The sequence below is a fragment of the Equus quagga genome, chromosome 15 (assembly GCF_021613505.1).
Source record: "Equus quagga isolate Etosha38 chromosome 15, UCLA_HA_Equagga_1.0, whole genome shotgun sequence".
Lineage (NCBI taxonomy): Eukaryota > Metazoa > Chordata > Mammalia > Perissodactyla > Equidae > Equus > Equus quagga.
Window position 1 is genome coordinate 37,929,839 of NC_060281.1, and position 7,410 is coordinate 37,937,248.

Consider the following 7,410-nt stretch of genomic DNA (forward strand, 5'->3'; position numbering starts at 1 on the left):
TACTTTAACTTTGAAATAACTTCAGATTGACAGAAAAGTTACAAGAATATGGAGAATTCCTGGCTACATTTTACCCTGTTCCCCAAATGTTAGCATATTTAGCATATTACTGTATTCTTTTCCTTTTCTCTTTCTCTGTTATATATATGAGAGAAAAGCATTTATGTATATACATATATACTTTTTTCCAAACTGTATAACACTGAGTTTGAAAACACCCCTTTACCCTTAAATATTCCAGTATTTTCTTAAGACAAAGGAATTCTTTTATATAACCATAGAAGAATTAATACTGATAAAATAATATTATTTAATCTACAAGCTTTATTCAAATTTCACCAATTGTTTCAATAATATCCTCTATAGCAAAAAAAAAAAAAAAGTCACAGGTCATGTGCTGCATTCAGTTGTCTTTAGTCTGGAACATTTAATCTTTCTTTGTGTTTCATAATATGTATTGCTATTTTTGAGGAGTATAATTCAGTTATTTTGTAGAACGTCCCTTTAATTTGAGTTTGACATTTCCTCTGATTAGAGTCAGATTACGCATTTTTTGCCAGCAGTAGCACAAAAGTGACATTTATCACATCAGGAGGTAAATTTGGCTTGTCCCAAAACTGGTTGAATCACTTGGTTGGAGAAGTACCTATACCCGATTTCTCCACTGTAGAGATGCTGGTTTCCTCTTCATACTACTGAATACTACGTCACTGACTATTTTGTTGGTACGCGTTTGACCGGAAGAACAGAGAAAGTGACCACCGGAAGGTACTTTCTAAGAATCAAACTTTTCTCCTCTCCAGGAAGATCGAACCCTGGTCTCCCGCGTGACAAGCAGACATACGCACTACCACACTAACAAGGAAAAGGACAAGAATGCTGTTCTAAGGAATCCTCATAAAGCTACTGAATGTTGTCCTTATTCCTTTGCTCCGCAGGCTACGCTTCCCCCATCAGCCTTACACAACACGATTCAGCGTCCGGGCCGAACGTGTGCACGTGTAGCCTTGAGTCCACTCCAGTCCCTCCCTCACTTCCGGGAACAGGCAGCGCGGTGGGACTGCGGGAGATGGCGCTAAGTGAGAGACTTAAAAGACAAAAGGGAAAGATAAAAAGTGCCCTCTCTAGTTTACTTTGTTGATGCACTGGTTTCTGTCTTCACTCACAACCTTTATCTGAATCCTAGCGAACACAGCAGGGAGTCGTTAAACCCTAAAAGAGGCGTAAGTTGATTCTACTGAGGCTTTAAGAAGCAGGGTTTCGAAGGCAGGCAATGCGGAGGGGAAGGAAAAGAAGACTGTAGGGGAACGTAAGAAGGAAAGAAAAGTCTGTTCCCTGCGTGTCACGCAGAAGCCACATGATGAGTTTGCCTGGAACAGAGAAAAAGCACCCCGTAGTCGGCAGGATTCGAACCTGCGCGGGGAAACCCCAATGGATTTCTAGTCCATCGCCTTAACCACTCGGCCACGACTACCTGAACAATTGGCTCCCTATGTCAATCCTTAAAAAGAAATTCCTTCAGAATTCAGACCTACCACAAGAGCGAAAGGGAAAACAAGTCAGGATAAAAATGGCCCCTGGCACAAGAAAACATACTCTATGAATTGAATAGAAACCCTCAGTTGAAGTGCAAGTTTGGCATGGAGATCAGCCTCTCTTGGGCAGCCGCGAGAATGGAGAGCATTAGAAGAGGAGTCCTCACGGAATCAGTAATAGTTTCCCCAAACGACTTAGGCCTCTGTATTATCCTCATCTGAAACCAAGCAGACTTCTCAACGAAATGGAATCAGACTCTCATCCTAGTTCTAGGCCTGATTCATGTACCCTTTGTTTGGAACTTCCAGGCATTGAGGCTCCTTGATAAAGGCTAATGGCTTTCAGAGAGGGACTTTATTCCTCTGATTTGTGTTCCAAGCGGAGGGCGAGAAAAAGCTTCCGGCACCCCCTTGCAGTGGCGTCAGTAAGCGCCTAGGCCTACATCAATCCTAAGAGCATCAATCCTGTAGGGTTTGCACAGTGCTTTGCATTGCACAATGCGCTTCCACGCTACAGTCGGGTGAAAAACGAAATTTATAAATGGTTCGTGAGTTCCTGTCCCCCCTGGAACCTGGCTACCTTCCAAACGGATGATCCTAGTTTGATTTTTGACCAAAGCAAGAGCTCATTTTCTTAAAATTTAACCAAGGCCAGTATGTTTTCTTTCCTCCTTCTTATGTTGGAGTCTCAGAGTCTAAAGCTGTGGGTCACGTGTTTTCCTGAGCCGGTTGGGTGCATAGATTACTTTTATTGGCTTTTGTCTATTTCTTGGTATCACATACTAATTTCAGAAAAGAGGAAAACGATAGCAAATGGAGAAGTCACGTCGCCTAAACAGAGAGATGAGGAAGAGGGATAAGAAAAGACAGGGAGAGAAGAGGGTGACGCTAAGGAAGAAGGGAGAGAAACAAGAAATCAATGGTTTTATGGGAAACAACACGCTCTGAAGAGATAGGCACGAAGCAGCTTTGATATAAATTATGTATAGAAGATTGCTGTCCATAATTTATACACATCACATCCTTTTATTTGGTGTACAGATTTTTGTCAAGCATATATGATTTTTTTTCCTTGCTAAAGTCATTTGGAATGCTAGCTTTGATTGAAATTAGGTACTGAAGAAATACCAAAAGCCTCTTGTGCTTAAAAGAAAAACCTGCAAAATAGAAAGCAATTAGTGATGCATTTGAACTAACATTATTAATCAGCATGTTGTTTGTTTTATGGTAACAATGAACAAGGGGTGGACACGGCTGCAACTTCGTTTTACTGGACTGAAAATTTTCTTTTAAATGGCAGACTGGATCTTGGCAAAGGAAGAGTGAAGCTTGAGTTGCAGGAAACAAAATAGTTATTATTTTAGTCCTAGACTGGTAACAAACCAAATGTTCATCTACAGTGGAAAAGACAAATTGTGAAGGTTTTTTTTCATACAATGGAATACCACACCATGAAGAGAGTGAAGAAACTGCAAGTACACACAACCACATTGATGAAATCATACAAACTAATATTGAGTGGGGAAAAGCTACACACAAAAGAATGCATACCATAGTGCATTCCAACTTTAGAAAGTTCAAAAACAGGTGAAACTCATCTACAGTATTAGAAATCAGGATAATAATTACCCTTGGGATGTAGTGACTGGGAGTTTTCCTCTACCCTTAGGGGGAATTTCTGGGATTCTGGTAATGATTGTGGTTCTCAAATTGTATGCTGGGTATATTGGTGTGCTTGCCTTGTGTAAATATATTGAGTTGTTCACTCTCATATTCTTTTTTGTGTGTCTGTTAAACTTCGGTAAATATTTCTCTTTTAAAAAAATCCTTCATCAGTAAGATGTAATACTTTTGCTGCCACAAAAAGGTATGTTATATATGACTATTTATTGGTGACACACACTAAGATACTCATTATGTATTTTTCGAGTAAAAACAAAAATTTGATTAATACCCAAATCCTATCCATTGTGCAAAAAGGCACATTACTAAGGCAGGGTTGTATCTTAAATTATTAATCTATGCATTTTCTGTGAATTTCCATCCTTTTCTGTTCTTTATTTGGCACCTTGAGATAATTAAATGAACTAATTCAAGTAAAGTGTTTAGAGCTTGGCACCAAGTAAAAACTCAATAAACTTTGTCTTTTATTCACTAAATTATACCTTCTATGCAGATAGTGTTTCTTATTGGTGCTTGGCATATAGTAGGTACTCAATTCATATTTTGCCTATACACTTAGGGAGTAATATGTTGCTTCCTATGGTTGCTTAGTTTTTTATGTGTAGACCTAGTGGCTAAAACTAGATAGAGTAGTCACTGAGGACAGGAATTATATATATATTTCTTCCTGTTATCCTTAATATGTATTCGAAGCCTTATTTGTATAAAGTGTGGCTGAAAATTTTCCAAACCATCAAAAAAATGGTTCCATTTGCTTAACAGTTCTTTCCTCACACATTTTACTATAAACAGCAAAGAGAACCAGGCTGCACCTTCCACACTTTGCTTGGAAATCTCCTCAGCTAAATATTCAAGTTTATTGTTAAGAAGTTCTGTTTTCCACCAGACTGTAGAGCACAATTCAGCCACATTTTGCCACTTTATAACAAGAATCACTTTTCTTCAAGCTTCTAATTACATGTGCCTCATTTCCTTCTGAGCCCTTACCAGAAGCACCTTTAACAATCATATATTTTTAATTAATACACTTTGTTATTATTATAATTTCTTTTTAAAGATTGGCACCTGAGCTAACAATTGTTGCCAATCTTCTTCTTTCTTTTTTAGTTGCTTTTTCTCCCCAAATCCCCCAAGTAGACAGTTGTATATTTTAGTTGTGGGTCCTTCTGGCTGTGGTATGTGAGATGCCTCCTCAACATAGCCTGATGAGTGGTGCCATGTCCATGCCCAGGATCCGAACCGGCGAAACCCTTGGCCACCGAAGAGGAGAGGGTGAACTTAACCACTCAGCCACGGGGCTGGCCCCAACACTTTATTATTTTTTAACAGTTTTAGATTTACACAAAAATTGAGCAGAAAATACAGAGTTCCCATATACCCTCGTTCCCCCACCTGCAGTTTTCCTTATTATTGACATCTTGCATTAGTGTGGTAACTTTGTTACAATCGACAAGTTAATAAATTATTATTATAAATTATTATTAACTAAAGACTATAGTTTACATCAGGGGTTCACTCTCTGTTGTACATTCTATGGGTTTTGACAAATGTATAATGACATAGATCCACCATTACAGTATCATACAGAGTAGTTTCACTGCCCTAAAAATCTCCCGTGCTCCATCTCTTCATCCTTTCTTCCCTCCCCCAACCATAGTTTTGCCTTTTCCAGAATGTTATATAATTGGAATCATACAATATGTAGCCTTTTCGCATTAACTTCTTTCACTCATGAATATGTATTTAATGTTTCTTTGTGTTTCTTGTTAGCTTGATAGCTCATTTCTTTTCATTGCTGAATAATATTCCATTGTATGGATGTACCACCATCTATTTATCCATTCACTTATTGAAGGGCATCTTGGTTGCTTCCAAGTTTTGGCAATTAGGTTTTTGTGTGGATGTAAGTTTTCAACTTATTTGGATAAATACCAAAGAGTGCAATTGCTGGATCATGTTGTAAGAGTGTGTTTAGTTTTGTAAGACACTGCCAAACTGTCTTCCAAAGTAGTTGTACCATTTTGCGCTCCCACAAGCAATGAATAAAAGACATATTTTTTCTTAAACTCAGGAAATTGTTCATCTCGTTACTAGTGTTAGAGATTAAAAGTGAGAGCTTGAGACCAAATTACTAAATTCAAGTCCTAGCTTCTTCATTTACTGGCTATGTGACCTTGGGCTAGTTACCTGTGCCTCAGTTTCCTTTTTTGTAAAGTATGAATAATAACACAGAAATAACTTCAATAGGTTGTTTAAAGAATTAGTTAATAGATATAAAGCACTTAGAACACTGGCTGACACACAGAAAGTGTTAAATGGCAGCTGATTTCATACTATCTCTCCTTCCTGATGACCAATATCCACATCCTCTGTCTTTTATATCTATTACTCCATTCTCCTTTATTTCATTCATCTTTTTCTTTTGAATCATGGAGGAGCTTTAAAAGAATATCCTACACATAAAAGTTGTGATTCACTTTTCCACAACATTGATTCAGTTCTTCTCCAGTATGATTTTAATTATGTTGCTGCATCTTAAATATTTTTGCCATATGTTTTAATCCTTTTTCATCTAGTGTCTTTATTTCAGCCTGTTCTCTCACAGCTTTCATTCTTGTTTCATTCAAGCCATGTCTTCTTGCAATCTACTGGGAATACCAAATTTTTTCCTGAAATTTTCTAGGTCCTACAGTAGATCTTTCCTGAAATCTGCTCTTAGAGACTTCTAGATATTGTTCCCTTTTCTTTGACTTTGTTTTCATACACTCAGTGTTAGAATTTTCAAGTTTAGAGTTTTGTCAGCCAACAGGCTGAGTGACTTGACCTTAGCCCCTCTATGCAAATGCTGGGGTCGCAAGGAAGCACGTAAAGTGTGTGGGGCACACATTTAAAGATAGAAAAGCCTACCGACTCCTGTTGGATTCTTTTCTGCCAAGGACACAATGACAGACTGGCCTAAGGCTCCATTCGCAGCTTTGCGCTGGCTGAAGTAGGCATACACAATGCACTACTGTAGGGCAAAACATGGCAACACCACCTCCTAGTTTAAAATGTGGGTCGCGACCCATTTGAGAATCATGAAAGCAATATAATGGGTCACGACTAGAATTTTTAAAACGACAAAGGAATAGGACACTAAATAGAATGCAACACAGGCAATAAAGGTAAGGAATGCATCGCGAAATGCTTGTTTGCGTTTTTAAATTATATTTATATGTCTTACAATCTGTCCGGTCATACAGGCTTGAGAGTCACTGCTCTGAAATATACCTCTACCTGAGACATTTAGGAACAAACCCTGGGGAATTGAACGTCTGGCACTGCACAACGGGATCTTACATGTTAGCTGAGCCCTCTGGGAAATGGAGTCCAGAGTCGTGGAGCATTCTGGGAATCGTAGTCCAGCGTGTCGGCGGGGCACAGTCGAACGCAGCCGGCAAGTAGGGGCGGGGTTCTCTCGGCACGACCGGAAGTGGCCGTTGAAGCCGGCCGTAGGCGTGAAAAGACGTCGGTGCTGAGGAAGTCCAGCCCCTTTGGCTCTCTGAGCTAGGTTTGGTGATTGTCCCTGAGCTTCCGGACCCGGGATCGGAGTGTGTGGATTGCTGCAGGGGGAGGGAAACCCAGGTATCACCATGGCAACCGGCAGCCCTTCGGCCCCGTGACGTCACCCTTCTCGCTTTGCTTGAGGCGGCCTCTACGGGAGGGAGCGGGGGAGTCCTCGAAGGGGGCGCCCCTGGCCTCCTCCAGTGCGGGGCGGTTCCGGCCTGATCCCTTGGAGGGCTTTGTTCTTTTGTTCCGGTCTGGGAGGAAGGACTGGACCCGGGCCCCGCCCTGCTTGTCCACCTTCCAGCTTTTCCGCTCCGCAACAGGTGTGTCTTCCTGAGCCCGCGGGGGTGTGAGCCCGTCAGGGTGCACAGAGGTAACGGGCCGGGTCTTTGGGTGCCTTTGGCAAGATTCAGGGTAGGCACCAAGGGTTTTTCGAATCTGGTGCTGAACCTGCGTACTCGATCTCCACTCTTGTTTTTGTTCAGCGGGAGTGCCACATGCCTGTTTATTGCTCTCTCTGGGCACTTCCCTTTTCCAAGGACTTCTTGGCCACTATGCAAAATTCTGTGATCGTGTGACAGACGCTGCTGACTCCATCCTGTGTCTTTCAGGGCAGCCAATCTGAGCGTGTCTAAGGGCTCAGACT

The 7,410-nt window shown here is 40.8% G+C and overlaps 1 non-coding gene across 1 annotated transcript; it reads right to left on the reverse strand.

Moving 5' to 3' along the window:
• Positions 1-1,392: 1,392 nt before the first annotated feature.
• On the reverse strand, positions 1,393-1,474 carry TRNAS-AGA (transfer RNA serine (anticodon AGA)). Its single transcript has one exon. It is a non-coding gene; the product is annotated as a tRNA-Ser (tRNA).
• Positions 1,475-7,410: the final 5,936 nt, after the last annotated feature.